Source organism: Schistocerca serialis, chromosome 4, assembly GCF_023864345.2.
Source record: "Schistocerca serialis cubense isolate TAMUIC-IGC-003099 chromosome 4, iqSchSeri2.2, whole genome shotgun sequence".
Taxonomy (NCBI): Eukaryota; Metazoa; Arthropoda; class Insecta; order Orthoptera; family Acrididae; genus Schistocerca; species Schistocerca serialis.
Genome location: NC_064641.1, coordinates 120049764 through 120071434, shown reverse-complemented (window position 1 = coordinate 120071434; position 21671 = coordinate 120049764). Strand labels below are relative to the sequence as shown.

The 21671-nt window shown below is 38.6% G+C and overlaps 1 protein-coding gene across 1 annotated transcript in view; it reads left to right on the top strand.

Moving 5' to 3' along the window:
• The window catches only part of LOC126473929 (uncharacterized), a 90018-nt gene that overhangs the window by 19847 nt on the left and 48500 nt on the right, over positions 1-21671 (top strand). The gene's annotated exons all lie outside the window — the stretch shown is intronic.

Sequence of the window (21671 nt, the reverse complement as noted above, 5' to 3'; positions counted from 1 at the left end):
AACTTTCAACATAGCTTAGAACCAGATGACAGTGTAGTACTGACTTTCTTTCGTGGCTGGTGTGTGGAGGACAGTACTTTGTGCATCATTGCCGTTTCACCCTTTTCCCATTCCAGTCGCAAATGGTTGCTGGTAAGCCTCTGTATGTACTTGAATATCTGTAATTTTTATCTTCACGGTCTTTTCACAAGGTATTTGCAGAAGGAAGCAATATAATGATCGATTCAGAAGAGAAACTGAAATAAACCTGTTGCAGTCTCATCAAGATGTTTGAAATCGATTGAAAAATTTCTCACATTCAAGACTATAAAGAGGAAAATAATTATTTCAACAAAAATTGATATTTAATGTACCAAGTCTTTCAATTGGACTACAAAGTACAAAATAATTCCTGTTAGCTGCTTGCAGATTCCTAAACCCATACAAATAGTCCTAAAAACTTTTTATTCTGAATTTTTGTGAAAATACTTCTAAGATTTTAAGTGAAAAACGTGGGATGCATGCAGTACATAATTGATGCAGGAATAGTTCACCTCTTTGCTATAGTCCCAACATAGTATGCTAGTGAAGTATTACAGCTAAGTAACTGAAGTTATCTACTTGTAGTATTATAGTTATCTCATCATCGGCAATCCCTGTTGCAGATCTACTGGGCAACTCAAGATATCTGTTTGTAGCACAGAGATACTCCCTGGGTTTAATACCTGTTTGCTGAAATGCAGTAAATCCAGAGAGATGTCCAGTTGTAACATTGAATAGAGCATATCGAACTAGGCAAGAGTCATACAGATAACTCAAAGGTTCAAAACATCATGTTACCTTGTTGTTGCAGTAAGATGACAAACTAATTCCTATGTACTGTCAAATTGTAATAAAAATAGTAAATGGCTTACTGATGTATATTTTTAATGTTTCATAGTTTAGTCAGTCTTTCATTTTGCAAACTTCCTGGAGCTGTGTTTTGATCCAGGTCATTTCAGTTTCCTGTTATTTGAGACGGAGTTATTTTCAATTTTAATTTTTGCATATTTTGGTGTGAGTAATGGTTATGAACTTTTCTTACTATAATCAATTTTAGCATTACTTCTAATAACTTTTATTCTCAGTTTCATAAGCGCCCTAATATATCTGTATGCTTGTATCAGAATGTATTTTATGAACAGTGAGAAGTTGATCATTTTCATTGTGATTGCTGCATTCACTAAAATAATTTTTGTTTCCAAACACAATCACATTTATGTTTTTAGGTAACCAGTTCCAAATGCCTTAAAAGTTTCTAGGGGCTTAAAAACAAAAATTAACTTCATTCTGTTGCATAGAATCAGCATATGCTGTCACTCATCAGTTGTTCGTTATGTGTATCAGTATATCATTCCGACAAAACCCGAATAAGCTCATATCCATTTTATCTCTTTTTGCCTCATTGACATTTCCTGGATTTCAGCATCAAAACTACTTCATAACTGCTTAAAACCAAAATTGCAATTCTGGCATTTATGATAAATGTGTACAGCCAATGGGAAAAATATTGTTCAACATTTTTCTCGTATAGGCCATGCAATCTCTTCCTAGGGTCCCAAATGATATTTTCTATAAGAGGTTGCTGGTAAACATCAGAAATGAAACTAAAAATCCTCAAATATTCAAAAACAAATTAAAAGGATGCCTCATTCATCACTCTTACAATTTATTTGAATATTTGGATTCATGGATCTAAATTCCAAGTAACTGTAATATTTGTATTAAGCATTAAGCAGGCCTTCACTTTGGCGGTATACAGGCAGTTCATAGACATCTGTGTAAAGTGTCAGTGACAGTGGAGCACAAATGGCAAAAGTTTAAAACCATCATTTAGTATCCCTTAGACAAGTATGTTTTGAGCAAGATCTTAAGAGATGGGGAAGACCCACTATGGTTTAATAGCTGTGTTAGAAAACTGCTATATAGACAAAGAGAAATTTATCACATATCCAAGAGAATTCAAAACCTAGTTGATAAACAAAAGCTGTAGGAAGCAAAGATCAGCACAAGGGGAACAGTGAGACAAATGTTCAGTTACTTTGAAAGTAAAATTTTGTCAGCAGATCTGACGGAAAAACACTAACAGTTTTTGGTCTTACATAAAATCAGTATGCAGTTTGAAATCACTTATTCAGTCACTTACTGACTATACAGGCACCAAAATGGAGAATAACAGAGAGAATGCCAAAATACACTGGGGAGGGGGTGGGGGGAGTAGCACAGTGAAGCTGAGAATCTCTAATGGGGAGATCTTTGAAGATGGACACAAGATATCCTGTGAAAGCGTGCTCCAAAAGTTTCAAGAATCAGCATTAATTGAATAATCTGGGAGTGTATTAGAACTATGTATATATTGTTCCTATTGGAGAGAGATTAGAGTTGCATCTGAGGTGTGCATGTCCTGATCAGTAGTGTTCCAGGTGTGCTCCATAGGTTTGAGGTAAGATGACTGGGGCCTACCCAAGCATGATCATTCCTGTGAACTGTTTCTCAGTTTTACCAGAATTTGAGTTTCTCAGTTTTACCAGAATTTGAGTGTGATGGAATGGAGAATTGTTGTGCTAAATGGGCAGATCATATGCAGGATACTGTAGGTGAACAAAGGGATATTCACATGATCAGACAGATTGTTCCTGTAACAGTTACCTTATTTCATCCCTTGCAAATATCCCCCCACAATACATTAACCATCTGCATGGACAGGATGTTCTTGTGAAGCAGGTTGCATCACCTCCTGTGGTATTTTCAGATCTACATCTGTCCTTTATAAATTACTGTGTATGTCATGGCAGAGGGTTATTTTTTATTGCACCCTATATTAAAGTTTCTTCCCATTTCATTCAGGGTGGGGTGTGCAAAGTATGGCTGCTCGTATGCCTCTGTTTGAGTCATTACTTGTCTAAGTTTGTCTGCTTGATCTTCACAGGATAGATACAGACAGGGCTGATGAATAGTTTCTGTGCAGAAATATGTATTTTGAAGTTTACCAAGCAAGTTGTAGTGAGCTGCTTGCTGGTTTAGATTTTTCAGTATACCTATCACCTTCTTGTTCCAGATAAAAAAGCACCACCCTTTACTGTATACGCTCAGAGTTCCCTGTAAGTCCGATCCAACATGGGTCCCATACACTTATGCAATACCATTCCATATTAATGTGGTAGAGGAGGAGTAGTATGGCTTTTGACATGGTAGATCAACAGTAGATCCAGTCTTTAGCGGAGTATGAGACAGTTGTTGGAAATACATTGGGGGTATAGGAAAGACCTGGTGATGACCTGTCTTGGTTAGTGAAGGCTCACAATAGAGTCCACAGAGAAAATGTATGGAAAACTTGGGAGGAAGGGAGCTGAAAACAGACAACTGAACTTATTCAAGAGATGTGTGACACCTGTGTCCAGACCTAAGTTAGAAGAACTGATTGACTTATGAATGTTATGGGCTTGAGACAAGAAAGTGTGATTTCACCATTATTATTTATAGCGACAATGGATTTGTCATGAAAGAGACAAAAGAAGTTCGTAGGGGAAGGGAGATGATCTTACGGCTATTTGCTGATGATATCATGGCTTGAGGAACCAATGGTAAGGATGTACAAGAGCAAATAGATGTCTTAAATGGAAACATCAAGAAATATGGAATGAAATGCAGTGTGGAGAAAAGTAAGACTATAATGGTAACCAGAGGAGACAGTAGGCGAGAGAGAAAGGACAGGCTATTGAAATTGTGGATAATTTTAAATGCTTAGGAAGTGTGATAATAGAGAATGCAAGAATGGGGGCAGAAGTTAACTAAAGGATACAACAGAGGACTGCATTTTACCAGTGTGTGTGGAACTTAGTCTAGGGATGGTAGGTGCCTGGAAGCATACAGAAGTACTGTAGAAGATATACTTCACAGCCACGCTAACACATGCATCAGGGACCTGAACAGTGACAAGAAAAGAGGAGAGTAGAATTCAAGTTAGTGAAATGAAATTCCTAAGAAGTATGTTGAAGAAACAGAATGAGAAATGAAGATGTTAGGAACAAAACTGGAGTAGAAAAGATACATGTGAGAATTGAGAACAACAAGTTGAAACGGTTTGAACATGTGAAGAGAATGGAAGGTGGAAGAATACCAGCAAATGATAGAGGCTAAGTTTGAGGACAAGAGGGGAGATGTATAGCAAAATTGATTGACTCTAAAGACCAGAGTAAGAAGATGGAATCTGAACTGGAACAACACAGTTACAGAAGAAGAATCTTGGAAATATGGGGGAAAGTGGACAAGTACCATAAATGTCCCAACCTGGCCTGATGTTGAGTAAAGGGGGAACTGACACTTGCACAATATTCAGGTGTGGAGCAGTGCAAGGGTTTTGTATGCAATTTCTTTTTGAATACAAACTGCAGTTTCCCAATAGCCTACCACTTACCACTGACTAATAGCCAGCCATTACCTTAACGTACCATAGGGTTCATACTGAGGCATATAGATAGTCATTTTTTGCTTTTTCTATTTGTGACTGCAATAGAAAAGGAAATGACTAGTAGTGGAACAAGGTACCTTCCGCCATGCACCATACAGTGGCTTGTGTAGCATGAATGTAGATGTAAATACAACCAGTCCTATTTGGGTGTTTCACTTCATATCTCTACTCATTGTTTCTCCTAAATGTTTTGTAACATGACAGACTCTATTTGTGACTCATTAATCCTGCAGTCAAAAGATACTACACTTTTACATGTTTCGTCAAGTGCAGAACTTTGGCAACTCTCTCTTTCAATGGACACAAATGCAGTCTTTAAACCACTCTGATAGTTTTTTAAGCTCTAACGAATATTACTGCAGTTTTTATTGGATAGAACTTCCTCATAAATAACTGTATCATCTGTGCAATATGTCTAAGATTGCAACTAATACCATCTGCTAAGTCATTAATGTATAACATGAACAGCGATTATACTATTATGCTCCCATAGGGCACACCAGAAATTATTTCAGTGCCTATAGACAATACTTTGTACCACACAAAGTGCTGTGTAATTTGTAATCTTGCCCTCCCTCACAAAATTAGTTGTTTGTCACTCTTCAAAATAATTTACTCTTTTAATAAGCTTTGAGAGGAATAAGATTTACAAATAACTTTTTTACTTATGTTCTTTTCTTGCAGTTGGCTCCAATTCTTCACATCTGGGGGTTGATTCTTGAGGCTGAAATTTTTGACTTTGTAGGTTCCAAATCACATGATAATTCTGAAGTAAGACTGCTCCATAATTTCTGTTTCTGTAATTTTTTATTCTATCACATTTTTATTTGCTACACTGTCTCTACAATCTCCACTTTTAAATCAAAAATTACATTGCCAAAATTAGAAACACTTCCAACCACATCAGAGGCATACCCACTACTAACTCATTCTGCAGAACTAACAATATTCCAAAGAAATTACAAATTTTCTTGACAAATGAATATCCACCAATTTATGTTGTTGTTGTGGTCTTCAGTCCAGAGACTGGTTTGATGCAGCTATCCTATGCAAGCTTCATCACCTCCAAGTGCCTAATGCAACCTACATTCTTCTGAATCTGCTTAGAGTATTCTTCTCTTGGCCTCCCTCTATGATTTTTACCCTCCACGCTGCCCTCCAATACAAAATTGGTGATCCCTTGGTGCCTCATAATGTGTCCTACCACCTGATCCCTTCTTCTAGTCAAGTTGTGCCACAAATTCCTCTTCTCCCATCTAATCTTCAGCATCCTTCTGTAGCACCACATTTCAAAATCCTCTATTCTCTTCTTGTCTTAACTATTTATCGTTCATGCTTCACTCTCATACATAGCTACACTCTGTACAAATACTTTCAGAAAAGACTTCCAGACACTTAAATCTATACTCAATGTTAACAAGTTTCTCCTCTCCAGAAACACTTTTCTTGCCATTGACAGTCTACATTTTATATCCTCTCTACTTCGACCATCATCAGTTATTTTGCTCCCTAAATGCCAAAACTCATTTCCTACCTTAAGTGTCTCATTTCCCAACCTAATTCCCTCAGCATCACCTGATTTAATTTGACTACATTCCATTATCCTCATTTTGCTTTTGTTGGTGTTCATCTTACACCTTCCATTCCATTCAACTGCTCTTCCAGGTTCTTTGCTGTCTCTGACAGAATTACAGTGTCATCGGCAAACCTTGAAGTTTTCATTTCTTCTCTGCGGATTGTAATTCCTACTCCAAATTTTTCTTTTGTTTCCTTTACTGCTTGCTCAGTGTATAGATTGAATAACATTGGAAATAGGCTACAACCCTGTCTCACTCCTTTGTAGCAGCAGCAGCAGCAGCAGCAGCTTTATTCATCTGTAGCTCTCATTTTACAAGAATATAGGACATGTAAAAGTATTTACAAGTTTAGACCAATTTAAAATAAACTAATTTGTATACACATACACTTACAGTCTTCTAGTTAGAGACAATCGTTAGATTTACTCCTGGTATACTATACTTTTTGTACAAATAACTTATTACATAATGTAATGACACACTATTCACTCATATCACACTGCCAGTCACTGCACGCACTATACACACATTGTTTCATAACACTTCACTCACTACACACACACATACACACACACACACACACACACACACACACACACACACACACACACACACACACACACACTGGTGATCTCTGGGCCATTTTCTGTACTGCAGCTTCCCATTTGCTATCTTGAAAAACTGAGTCAGCATCCGTCTATAATGAGTGAGATGTTGAGCTCAGAAAGAGGAAGGGGTGTTAGTATTGTGCTACGCATAGCTTGGGGGTGAGTTTTTCTAGAAAAGGAAAAACGAAGGAAATAAACATAGTTTGAAGATGTTATGTGGAGTTTTGGATGTTTTATAATCATTATTATTATTTATTTGTATAACTTTTTTTAACCAAACCTCTACTCTGTTTTGCCTAAGTAATTCTTCAATGTATAAAATGTATTGCATAACAGGTACTTTTTAGCTGCCTGTTTGTTGTTGTGTATGGGGGTTGCAGGGCAGCACGCACTGTATCGTCCCTAAGCATCACAGCTTCGCACGTGGCTAAACACTGGTGCACGAATGTTTTAGGCGGAGTGTGTGCTTTCGGAGTGGGTGCTCTCTGCACTCATATTGTCTGTTGTATGTTCTCGATTAGCATGGGGTATTCGATGGTATTGCCTCGACCCATCTAGTTGTTCTGTCGATAAAAGTAAGCAAGTATCGGTAACCATCCACCTGGGGAAGGGGGCTGACAATGTCGATGTGGATGTGGCGGAGTCTGCCAGAAGGAGAGCGGAAGATGCCTGAGGGGGTGTGCAGTGGCGTCCGACTTTGGACCGCTGGCACGAAATACAAGTGCGACACCAGTCACGACAGTCTTTGAGAAGCGAAGGCCATACGAAACGCTAGGCGATGATGCTCGTAGTTGCGCAAATGCTTGAGTGGGCGAGACTGTGCAGTGCGTCAAACACTGAGTGACGCAAAGAGGAGGGGACAAGGGGGCGTGGCACACCAGTGGAAGTGTCACACCATAGTTGCGAGCATGTGCCGGGGATCGTCTTGTGCACCAGGCACAGAGAGTGATTATTGTCAGATAAAAGGCTCGCCAAGGAGTCATCATTTGTTTGCGCTCGAGCAAGAGTGTTGAAGTCGATTGAGGAAGATATGCCCAAGATCCAGGAGAAATAATCAGCGGCTATGTTGTTGGATCCCCGAACGTATTGTACATTAGTTTTGTATTGTGAAATGAGGTCGAAATAACGTACCCTCCTAGGAGGTGGGTCGGCTGAAGTGCTTGGGCGAGAGGTTTGTGGCCTGTAAAGATCATGAAGGGGCGTCCCTCGACGTCTTCACAGAAATATCTAATAGCTTCGTAGACAGCTAAGAGCTCTCTGTCAAAAGCATACCATTTGCACTGAGAGGGAGAAAGTTTTTTGGAAAAGAACTTAAGAGGTTGCACCACCTCTCCTCTGTGTTGTTGAAGTACTGCTCCGATAGATATTTCGCTAGCATCTGTGGTGAGCGAAAGTGTTGCATCTGGATGTGGATGGGCAAGCGTGATGGCTTCCACAAGTGTGGTTTTGAGTTTTTTGTAAGTCGCATTCATGACCTATGTCCTCGGCACGCACCTGTCACCTGACGTTTGTGGCCCACGCAATGCGTCTGTGAGGGGGACCTGTTGTTCGGCGGCTCGTGGAATGTGGTGACGGAAAAAATTGATCATTCCTAAGAACTGGCGGAATTCATGGTATGTTTCTGGTATCAAGAGCTGTTTGATAAGTCTATTTTCTCTTGTGTGGGCCGGATACCATAGGCTGAAACTATGTGTCTCAGAAAAACAACAGAATATTGTCTCAGTTTGCATTTGTCTTTGTTGACAATCACACCATAGGATTGTAATGTGTCAAACAGCGCTTAGATGTGAAGCTCGTGTTCCTCTCGAGAGGAAGAAAAGATCAAAATTTCGTCCAGGTACGTGTAGCAGAAAGGTAGGGGTCGTAACACTGTATCCAAGAACCTCTGCCAGGTTTGGGTGGCGTTTTTCAATCCATAAGGCATGTAAATGTATTCGAAGAGGCCAAATGGTGTGGCGATGGCCGTTTTAGGGATATCTTGTTCGTACACTGGTATTTGGTGATACACTTTCTCACAGCTACCACACTGAAAATTTTTGCGCCTGCCAACTGAGGAGCGAAGTCCTGAATGTTCGGTACTGGATAATTGTCCATGATTGTGCGATCATTGAGACGTCTATAGCTGCCACAGAGTCTGTAGGAACCATCCTTCTTCGGGGTGAGATGAATCAGTGACGACCAGTCACTGGAGGATGGGAGTACAATACCTGCTTTTAATAGGTCCGAGATGATTGCTTTTGCCACTTTGAGTTTGTGTGGATTCAGGCGTCATGGTCAGTGTCTGACCGGAGGGCCCTCAGTCGTATTGAGTTTGTGGCATCCACCGCTCTTGATTGATAACATGCTACTCGCGTGGGGTGCGTCGTTAGCTTTTGAACACTCGTGCAATGAGTCAATGATTTGAGCACACGCCAGTTTGTGCGAAGAACGAATACCTCGAGGTGAGGTGAGTTCGGATTTCGTGCTCTGTAATGTCTGTTCGGTACGCTCGATAAGGGAGGTGAGCTTGGCCTGCGTTTGCTTGAGTTCACTGATTTCTTGTCGTTGTAGTAGCACACCGCAACTTTTACTAGTTATCTTGGCCGCAAGAAGAGCACATTAGGTCTGCAATAGTGAAATGTCAATGTTTGTTGACCGAATGGGTGATACAGGTGCAGTGGCCATGAGGACGATAGTCTTTTGCGAAGGTTGGTGGACTAATGTACTTCGCGGAATGTCTAGCAAAAATTTGTAGTGTCGCAGAAAGTCAATGCCTAAGACCGGACAAGTCACCTGTGCCACATGAAAAGTCCATGAAAACTTCAAGTTTTTTGACAGTTTGAGCGTTAACTGCACAGTACCTAACACTTTGATATGAGAGTCATTAGCCGCACAGAACAGTCTGCGCGAGGAAGTTAACACAGTAGGTGTGAGAGCTGGGGGTATTACACTCGTATCAGCACCACTCTCAATGAGGAATTTAGTTCCTGAGACGAGGTCAAGAGCGAATAGACAACCGTCGGCGCTTACCATGTTAGATGCTGTTGCTGCTGTTAGGTGTCTTTTTTCCTGTGCGTGAGACGCTGCACCTAAGGCGCATCGTGAGCTACATTTCCTGCCGTGCAAGGGCTGCAACATTTCCTGGCCGCTTCGCCGAAGTTGGTGTGGAACCAACACAGCGGCCAGGCTGCGTTAGGCGGGGGTTATGTAGAGCTCCTGCTGTCAGCTGTGTCCGATGTGGAGCACTGCAGTGTGGTGTCGGTTGTCATGGCGGATGTCATGGAGGCTGTATCTGGTTCCCCGCGATGGCGTGCAGATGTCACCACTGTCGTAGTGTAAGTGCTGAGGAAGCGAGCTCGCCCGAATCCTGGAGGGGGAAGGAGGGTTGGCGTGCTGTTGAGATCGCTACCCTCACTCTTCATGCTGTGCACTCGCCTGTTAATCTGACATTCCACACTCCGATCCATAGAACACAAGTTTTGTTTCTCCTGATAACGACGCCCTCCTGAGTGGTCCCCACTCGGAGATCCGAATGGGGGACTATTTTAGCTCTGGAATATTTTACCCAAGAGGATGCCATCATCATTTAAACATACATTAAAACTGCATGCCCTTAGTGGAAAATTACGGCTGTAGTTTCCCCTTGCTTTCAGCCATTTCCAGTACCAGCACAGCAGGGCCGTTTTGCTTAATGTTACAAGGCCAGATCAGTCAATCATCCAGACTGGTGCCCCTGCAACTACTGAAAAGGCTGCTGCCCCTCTTCAGGAACCACACGTTTGTCTGGAATAATAGGACTTTTAAGTGTGCCAGATATTTTGTAATTTCAAATTTTTCTAAATGAAGAGTAATTTTAACTGTACATACAGAGTTAGTACATATTGATAGAGACAAAGAAAATAAATTAATTTCTTTTTATACATTTTAACCTGAAATATAATGCATCATATACAAAATCATATGAAACTATTTTAGTTAAACATCTGAGATAATATTAACCTGTTTAAAAGGTAGGAAGTATTTTTGGTATCAATAACTTCTGTTAAATAAAGGTAATGTTGGAGGAGGGTGTCTCTTTACAATATCCCCCTCACAAAATTCAAAAACCATGTGTTTACAATATTTTGTGACACACTATAAGTTTTGCCAAAGGGTGTACAATGTGATGCCAAAAGATAGAATACAGATGTCTAGAAGTATCTGGTGCATAACATATTACAGAAAACATAAGAAAAATATCTACTATACAAGTCATAATCTATACATATTTCAGGACATGGCATTCAGATTTTCAGATCTGTGGAACATTCTGTCACAAGACAGTTGATACAAAGTCAAAACTACAACATTGCAACACTAAACCAGAGAAATAAATACAGAGACAAGGTAAATTACTAGAATTACAAATTGTAAGTTTACATCTCTAAAATCATACTTTCAAAACCTTCAAAAGAGAAGAAAATGGCGAGTGAGCTGACTTGAAAAATTCACGACAACGGGTACAGACCAGAGGAATATACTCAATCTTGAGTAGGATTATAGCTCAAAATCAGTCAGCCACATAAACCAGAGTACTTAAGGATATGTTGACTCATAAAAGGACAAAATAATGAAAAATATTAGGGCCTAAGCTTACGATGAATCCAAACCACACCTGGTACAAACCAGCAAAAAAGTTTTGATGCAACAAAATGAATAAAGCTCATAATCATATCAATAAGTTCAATCATATGCAAAGAGTAATTGTAAGAAGCATCAAGCCTCAATCAATGGTTGTACCCTCTCCTTCAGTACACACACATAGTCGCAATGACCAGGGATACCCAAAACAAAGTTAAACATGACTTTGCCCACAACTCAACTTCCAATCAGATACAACATTGCATTACTCAGGATAAATACAGGTAAACAGAGTCTAAATATCTTTGAGTGGTGACGTAATCAAGTAGCTTGAGGACCAAAATCAGTGTATGAATGCAGGCATGTATACATCTTGTTATATTGTCTATACTAATAAATGTTGTCTACACTGTTTGGTAATTGTCCATACAAACTAACCTACATACATAAAGGTGTAGATGAGTCATTTACAATTGATGAAAAAAATACTGATTTAAAGTTACATTATGTATTGGGAAGTTAACCCCATACTTGAAAAAACATACATTTATGTAGACTGACACTGTCTTTGGCAGTCTTGGCACACAGTTTACAAATCTCAGTCACTACACTGATGTGGTTGACAGATGCTTGGGTACATTACCCAGCACCTATGATCTCTTGTTAAGTCGACTGGTCCAGCCAGGTACAGCCATACAGCAGTGTAGGGAGTGGATCCGTCCACATCTTTCAGTTTCCTCCCCAGAGTTCTCATCACATGCTCCAACAGATAGGTAACTTCCTGTTTAGCATTCACATCAAATCCTGAGACATTGTTTTGTGTACTAAATATGCTGTTCAACACCTTCTTCACATCACACGGCATATGCTCTCCCTATTTGTATACCAGAAGCAATTATGTAGGATTTACATCAGATAGGATTAAAAAGTGTTCACATTTGAAACTTTAATAAACAGAGCTAAGTGCAATGAGAAAAGAAAAAAAAGTTAAACTAACAAGGTGATACACAGATATATACTAAGATACTATCCCTAATTTTTGCAGTACCAATTATGAACATTGTCCCAATTCAAAATTGTTAAAGGATCCACTCATTTAGTCTCATGGCATATATGTATCAAATTCTAAATCACAAATCTATTATGGAACATAATTATATAGTGTATAATAGATTTTACCTCAGTCAACAGATAAGACAAAACTTTAGAAATCACATCATCTTACATACTACATTCCTGACAAACAAAACACCTTTATATAGTCTTATGACTCTGTAAATAGATTTAATCTCAGTCAATAGATAAGACAAAACTCTAGATATCACATCATCTTACATACTAAATTCATGACAAACAAAACACAATTATATAGTATTATAAATCTACAAATCTTCTAGATTAAGGGTCATTATGCATCCATGTTCAAGGGTTTTGTCCTCTATAGTAAATGTTATCAGTACTTGAAATTTTACATACTTGCTTTGCTTACCAGTAGCTTTACACGTACAATGGACATTTCCACAAAATTCTTACTATACTTAATCTTGTCTCAAACAGTTCCCTTCCCACTGATCAGTCTCAATCTTAATATAAGGACACCCAAAATCTGAATCATCTTCTCTGTTATTAGACACTTCATGCAAAAGATCACTTTCTATTTCATCAAATGCTACATCCACACTGTCTTTGCAGGGTTTATCAACTTTATTGGTATCATAGCATTGCTTTGGTTACTCATATTGTCAGGTAAAGACTGAACACAATGAAACAATTCTATAGCACAACTGACATCACTTATTACAGAAGGAACACAAAATATGTTACTGTCAAAATTACGCTTCCTACTTATATCTTCTTCCACTTCCTTTACCAATTTGGATACAAATTTTGTCTAACCACAGCGTACTTATTCCAGAACACACATTTATCTATGTTATCATCAATCTGGTCCCAAACAAACTTCAAAAAGTTTTCACCTTTATTCTCTAGGCTTACAGATAACTCACCTTTACTGTTTGGATCATTACTCTGTATGACTTTAATAAAAAAACTGCTTTGACTGGACTGGTATACTTTGACTCTCACTTACATCATCACATACATCACTTATGTTATCTGTATTGTCAACATCATTCACAAATAACTCTAAAACTTCATTGTTCTTAAATTCCACAAATACCTGATACACATCATCATCTTCATAATATTCTTCCAAAATTATTTCAACAACAACATTAACACAAGACTGATCTCCATCAAAGTCATTTACCTCACCTACATTCATTTGCAGTAACCAATAAGCTACCAGTGTCAGACTCAATAACCTTAGTTATTTCAAGGCTCTCATTCATATATACACCAAAAATACCACCTAATTCAGATCCAATACAGTTATCGTCTGATTTACATACATCAATAGCACTGTTTTCTGACCAAGAGGAGAAATTATTAGTACATTCTACATCAAAATTCCCATTACTCTCACATTCTGGCTTGTGATTAGCACCTACATCACTATAATTAAACATAGTATCCCAAAACTTTTGATCAAAACATAAATGAGAAATCTGCTATTTCTTCTGTTCAACTTCAGACACCTGTGCCACATTATTAACACTGTTATTATTGGCTAATTGCAAGTGTAAATTAGGGATCCTGTGCTTGTTGTGTTTCCTTGCCCCAAAACTGTAGCCCTTCATTGAGGCACACTGCCATTTCCTGAGTAATTACCTCTGTGATTGTTTCTCCTGTTAAGCTGCTGATAGTTATCCCCATTTTTCCTATTCTGCTGATCTACAAAATTTCTGCCTCTATTAGCATTCTGACCGTGATAGAATTAGCATTATCTCTGTTTCTGTAGTTATTACCATTGTGATCTCCATTCATCCCAATTGTTATGGTACATATGTCTCTCTACTGCCTTATCCAGCCTGTCAACATATTGTAAAAATTGTTCAAGACAATTGTCAGGTCTGTGTACTAAATCCCATTGCAACCTTTCTGGTAATCTCCTTTTGAGTGCATCAGTCAATGTCATTTGGGCAAATAGTTTGTCAAGGTTTGTTAATTTCTTAAGCTGGTTCTTACAAAATTCTTTCAGACTACTGTCCCTATTCCTATAATTAGGACCATTCAAAAATTCGCTTTTAATTCTCCCCTGTTCAGCTTCTGACCAAAATTTATTTGTTGTTGTTGTGGTCTTCAGTCCTGAGACTGGTTTGATGCAGCCCTCCAAGCTACTCTATCATGTGCAAGATTCTTCATCTCCCAGTACCTACTGCAGCCTACATCCTTCTGAATCTGCTTAGTGTATTCATCTCTTGGTCTCCCTCTACAATTTTTACCCTCCACGCTGCCCTCCAATACTAAATTGGTGATCCCTTGATGCCTCAGAACATGTCCTACCAACCGATCCCTTCTTCTAGTCAAGTTGTGCCACAAACTCCTCTTCTCCCCAATCCTATTCAATAACTCCTCATTAGTTATGTGATCTACCCATATAATCTTCAGCATTCTTCTGTAGCACCGCATTTCAAAAGCTTCTATTCTCTTCTTGTCCACACTATTTATCGTCCATGTTTCACTTCCATACATGGCTACACTCCATACAAATACTTTCAGAAACGACTTCCTGACACTTAAATCTATACTCGATGTTAACAAATCTCTCTTCTTCAGAAATGCTTTCCTTGCCATTGCCAGTCTACATTTTATATCCTCTCTACTTCGACCATCATCAGTTATTTTGCTCCCCAAATAGCAAAACTCCTTTATTACTTTAAGTGTCTCATTTCCTAATCTAATTCCCTCAGCATCACCCGACTTAATTCGACTACTTTCCATTATCCTTGTTTTGCTTTTGCTGATGTTCATCTTATATCCTCCTTTCAAGACACTGTCCATTCTGTTCAACTGCTCTTCCAAGTCCTTTGCTGTTTCTGACAGAATTACAATGTCATCAGCAAACCTCAAAGTTTTTATTTCTTCTCCATGGATTTTAATGCGTACTCTGAACTTTTCTTTTGTTTCCTTCACTGCTTGCTTAATATACAGATTGAACAACATCAGGGAGAGGCTACAACCGTGTCTCACTCCCTTCCCAACCACTGCTGCCCTTTCATGCCCCTCGACTCTTATAATTGCCATCTGGTTTCTGTACAAATTGTAAATAGCCTTTCGCTCCCTGTATTTTACCCCTGCCAACTTCAGAATTTGAAAGAGAGTATTCCAGTCAACATTGTCAATAGCTTTCTCTAAGTCTACAAATGCTAGAAACGTAGATTTGTCTTTCCTTAAGCTAGCTTCTAAGATAAGTCGTAGGGTCAGTATTGCCTCACCTGTTCCAATATTTCTACGGAATCCAAACTGATCTTCTCCGAGGTCGGCTTCTACCAGTTTTTCCATTCGTCTGTAAAGGATTCGCATTAGTATTTTCCAGCCGTGACTTATTAAACTGATAGTTCGGTAATTTTCACATCTGTCAATGCCTGCTTTCTTTGGGATTGGAATTATTATATTCTTCTTGAAGTCTGAGGGTATTTCGCCTGTCTCGTACATCTTGCTCACCAGATGGTAGAGTTTTGTCAGGACTGGCTCTCCCAAGGCTGTCAGTAGTTCTAATGGAACGTTGTCTACTCCCGGGGCCTTGTTTTGACTCAGATCTTTCAGTGCTCTGTCAAACTCTTCACGCAGTGTCATATCTCCCATTTCATCTTCATCTACATCCTCTTCCATTTCCATAATGTTGTCCTCAATTACATTGCCCTTGTATAGACCCTCTATATACTCCTTCCACCTTTCTGCTTTCCCTTCTTTGCTTAGAACTGGGTGTCCATCTGAGCTCTTGATATTAATACAAGTGGACCTTTTCTCCAAAGGTCTCTTTAAGTTTCCTGTAGACAGTATCTATCTTACCCCTGGTGAGACAAGCCTCTACATCCTTACATTTGTCCTCTAGCTATCCCTGCTTAGCCATTTTGCACTTTCTGTCAATCTCATTTTTGAGACGTTTGTATTTCTTTTTCCCAGCTTCATTTACTGCATTTTTATATTTTCTCCTTTCATCAATTAAATTCAATATTTCTTCTGTTACCCAAGGATTTCTAGCAGCCCTCGTCTTTTTACCTACTTGATCCTCTGCTGCCTTGACTACTTCATTCGTCAAAGCTACCCATTCTTCTTCTACTGTATTTCTTTCCCCCATTCCTGTCAATTGTTCCCTTATGCTCTCCTTGAAACACTGTAGAACCTCTGGTTCTTTCAGTTTATCCAGGTCCCACCTCCTTAAATTCCCACCTTTTTGCAGTTTCTTCAGTTTTAATCTACAGTTCATAACCAATAGATTGTGGTCAGAGTCCACATCTGCCCATGGAAATGTCTTACAATTTAAAACCTGGTTCCTAAATTTCTGTCTTACCATTATATAATCTATCTGAAACCTGTCAGTATCTCCAGGCTTCTTCCATGTATACAACCTTCTTTTATGATTCTTGAACCAAGTGTTAGCTATGATCAAGTTGTGCTCCGTGCAAAATTCTACCAGGCGGCTTCCTCTTTCATTTTTTACCCCCAATTCATATTCACCTACTACGTTTCCTTCTCTCCCTTTTCCTACTACCAAATTCCAGTCACCCATGACTATTAAATTTTTGTCTCCCTTCACTATCTGAATAATTTCTTTTATTTCATCATACATTTCTTCAATTTCTTCGTCATCTGCAGAGCTAGTTGGCATATAAACTTGTACTACTGTGGTAGGTGTGGGCTTTGTGTCTATCTTGGCCACAATAATGCGTTCACTATGCTGTTTGTAGTAGCTTACCCGCACTCCTATTTTTTTATTCGTTATTAAACCTACTCCTGCATTACCCCTTTTTGATTTTGTATTTATAACCCTGTATTCGCCTGACCAAAAGTCTTGTTCCTCCTACCACCGAACTTCACTAATTCCCACTATATCTAACTTTAACCTATCCATTTCCCTTTTTAAATTTTCTAACCTACCTGCCTGATTAAGGGATCTGACATTCCACGCTCCAATCCGTAGAACGCCAGTTTTCTTTCTCCTGATAACGACGTCCTTCTGAGTAGTCCCTTCCCAGAGATCCGAATGGGGGACTATTTTACCTCCGGAATATTTTACCCAAGAGGACGCCATCATCATTTAACCATACAGTAAAGCTGCATGCCCTCAGGAAAAATTACGGCTGTAGTTTCCCCTTGCTTTCAGCCGTTCGCAGTACCAGCACAGCAAGACCGTTTTGGTTAGTGTTACAACGCCAGATCAGTCAATCATCCAGACTGTTGCCCCTGCAACTACTGAAAAGGCTGCTGCCCCTCTTCAGGAACCACATGTTTGTCTGGCCTCTCAGCAGATACCCCTCCGTTGTGGTTGCACCTACGGTACGGCTATCTGTATGGCTGAGGCACGCAAGCCTCCCCACCAACGGCAAGGTCCATGGTTCATGGGGGGGAAAATTTATTTAAAAAAATTTTTTTTTTAAGCTTTGATATTTTTCCCACTGACTTAAATTTAAATTTAAGACATCTTTTAACAAATTTAATTTTTTGATTGACACTCATGCCTGACAAAAAACTCTACAGTGGTGCAGAAAATCCACTGGATGTAAATTGTCTGATGGAAAACTTTTGATTGGAATGTTGGACCATGCATTACCATTGTTTGAATACAGATTTTTGTGAATACAATTTTCCTGAACTGCTGAAATTTTTTGATCTAAAACTTTTACATTAGTTTGCATATTGTTTTCAACATTTAAAATTTTTTGATCTAGACTACTGAAGTTCTTTTCCATTTTTTCCACTTCGGCCTTCTGTTCAACTCTGACATCATTAATATTCTTCATTTGTTATCTTGCATATTCAGCAGTAAACTCATTTTCCAAAACAATAAAATTATTTTCTAAAACATCAACTTTTCCATTCACACTTTTTAATCCCTTTGTCAACCTATTTTTTGGCTGCGAAACCTGATTACTATGTTGGTCTATTTGGTATTGTACTCTGTCCATTTTACTATTGTTTTCAGCTCTTATTTCAGTTAGCTGATCATTGCTGCACTAAATTTGGCACTGTTATCTGTCTGCATTTCCTCTAGTTTTGCCAAAATCAACTGCATGATGTCAGTTTTTACTGTTTCTTTGCTGACTGTGATTTCACTTGGTTCAAACATGTCCCGGCTTAGTCCTACAGCTTTCACTTCTACATCACTACTACCCTCATCTCTAGTCCTTTTGTTACCTATCTCATGTGTCTATATACAAATTAATTTCACAAGCAGTTTGTACTTATCCATCCTTTTCTTATGTTCCTTGTTGTAGATGTAAAGTCCTCTTTCAATTTATCTGGTCCGTCATTGTTGGTAGTATTTCGTCACTGTTGATACAACTTTGTTGGGCAGCCCTCGGTCTTCTTTCATCAAGTGATTGCAACTTCATTTATATATAAACTGCAATGACACAAATTACTTTCCCTTCTTCTGCAACAGACAAAACTTCATTATCAGTCAATCGATCCTGGATGAAGCCACCAATTGTAATCTTACCCTGTCTCACAAAATTTGTTGTTTGTCACTCTTCAAAATAATTTACTCTTTTAATAAGCTTTGAGAGGAATAAGATTTGCAACTAACTTTTTTACTTACATTCTTTTTCTCGTCGTTGGCTCCAATCCTTCACGTCTGTGGGTTGATTCTTGAGGCTGAAATTTTTGACGTTGTAGGTTCCAAATGACATCATAATTCTGAAGTAAGCCGGCTCCATAATTTATGCTTCTGTAATTTTTTTATTCTTTACATTTTTCTATGTCGCACTGTCTTTACAATCTCCAATTTTAAATAAAAAATTACATTGTTATTGCCAAAATTAAAAACACATTGTGAGGTAATGGGGAGTTGTAGTGCCCTGAAAATATTCTAAGTTCGGAGTTGGTGTGGCCGCACGAGCCGCTCAGCGGGCGCAGACTGCTCTTCAGGCTGACCACATAGTACTGGACGTTGGCCAAACTGAGAGGGGTCCAGCCTGAACTGCATGGGTGGGAATTCGATGGTGACACTGTGTCAATGAAAGAGACTTGTATGCCGAGAGTGCCAAAGATGACAGACTTTGTGAAACCATCATGGCAGACATTTCACAGTTAGGATAGAAATTAATAGTAGCCAGATGAATCATGATACCTCAAAAAGAACCAATACATTACTGTCATTTGCTCGAAGCTTCTGATGATGTAATCAGATTTCTGATATCTTTATTAGTTTAAACTTTAGTATCTTACAGTAAATTGTACAAGTAACCCCAGCAACGAATTTCCAAAATTCAAACGGTTCATCCAATTTCATCGATCAATGTCTCTTTCAAAAGCTATTAGTGTAAACCTAAATTGGTATGAATTACAGGCATGTAACTTGAGTAGTACATGAGTTGTTAGAGGTAAAAATGGCCGATTACTATCGATTCTGTCCTGCTATAAGTACTCCACAGTTACATGAAAAATGGTAGCAGCATGCTTATAAATATTTTTATTCATCTATGCCTTTGTTTTATCTGATATATGCTATTCATGAAGAAATTGGTCAATTATTTACTGTGTTTTAGAAAGCACAGAGACATTAGGCTACTGGCCTACTTTTGCTTGCTATTCTTTTGATATATGTTTATTTAATTTGTTTATGTATTTAATAATGTATGTTAGAGCATGTTTATGGTCCAGCCATAGGAATGTTTATTTAATTTCATGTTATTTAAATGTAAATCCAGTATTTTGAATGTGTTTCAATACATTTGTGAGTATGTTTATGTAAATCCAGTATTTTGAATGTGTTTCAATACATTTGTGAGTATGTTTTGGCTTTGAGACATGGAGGGAGTGCTCTAGCCAATCACAGTGCTCATGAATGGGGATACTGGGTGGAAGTTGGAGAAGAGCATCGTTTCAAGAGAGGACAAGGGGCACTTAGGAAGAGTGTAGTGTGAGTGGACGGCACAGGACACGGGGAGAGTCCGGGACGGTATGGCGTGACAGACGGTCGGCGGAAAGACTTGGACAGTGGAGCAGTTTGCGCGTGGTCATGGAGGATAGAAATATTTTAGAGTGCTGACCTGTGCTCTAGTGTGATTTCCATGGCTTCTGCAGTGAAGATGTAGTATATGTTCAGGAGTGAATATCTCACAAGCTATGTTGTTGTTCATAATTAATTATGTGGAATAGGAATATATTGTTTCCCTGTTATTCAACTCATATTTTATTTAATTGCTGGACCATCGACACCAATAAGTGTTTTGTAGAAATATACCGCACTCTCAAAAGTACTTCTACTATCGTACTCGTCATTTAAAGTCAATAAGATAGTACCTGCAGATTTTATTTAATTGCAATCTTTCATTTATAAATTTATATGTTACATTCATAATTTGCAATTGGCAAGTGATAGAAACCTTCGACCATTCAATTCATGTGTGTATTCTTATCGTATACTGTAGACTCAGCAGTATTTGGCCTGTAATGCAGCAACTACGTGTCCCAGCCCCTAGACAGCGAAACCAGCCAAAACTGTTAATATTGCAACTCTGAGTCAGAGGGTATGTAGTTGAGAGGGCGACACCACATCATTTCATTCATCATTGTTTCTGGAAAGCCCGTAACAGCCAACCGCATCAGAGGCATGCTCACTACTAACTCATTCTGTGGCACTAACAATATTCCAATGAGTTTACAAACTTTCTTGAAAAATGAATATTCACCAGTTTATGTTATTCTTTTACAAATGAATCCAGAATTCAATTTAATAATTAGCACCAGATTGCATAATTAATAATAGGAATTTTAAGTGTGTCAGATATTTCGTAATTTCAAATGTTTCTAAAAGAAGAGTAATTATAACTGTACATACAGAGTTAGTACATACTGATAGAGACAAAGAAAATAAATTAATTTCTTTTTACACATTTTATCCTGAAATATAATACATTGTACACAAAAACATGTGAAATTCTTGTAGTTAAACAGCTGAGATAATATTAACCTGTTTAAAAGGAAGAAAGTATTTTTGGTATCAATAACTTCTGTTAAATAAAGGTAATGTTACAGAAGAGCATCCCTTTACAATTTCATATGTTTAAACTTTTATATTTGGTAGGAACATTTTCTTTATAAGCCTCACTGATCAATGTAGTAGTGAATTAAAAACTTTTCATAAGCCTGGTTCATGGTGTGGGTTCCTGTTATGTCCTAGTTCATGAACCACGGCCAACGTATGAGTGGCCAAGTAAGTGGTCCTGACAGTCAGGATACCAGTTACTTTGGAATAAGGCTGGGCATCTCGGACATATTCTGAGTCGTGGTCACCTTTGTGCTCAAACGGCAAAGACTACTAAATCCACC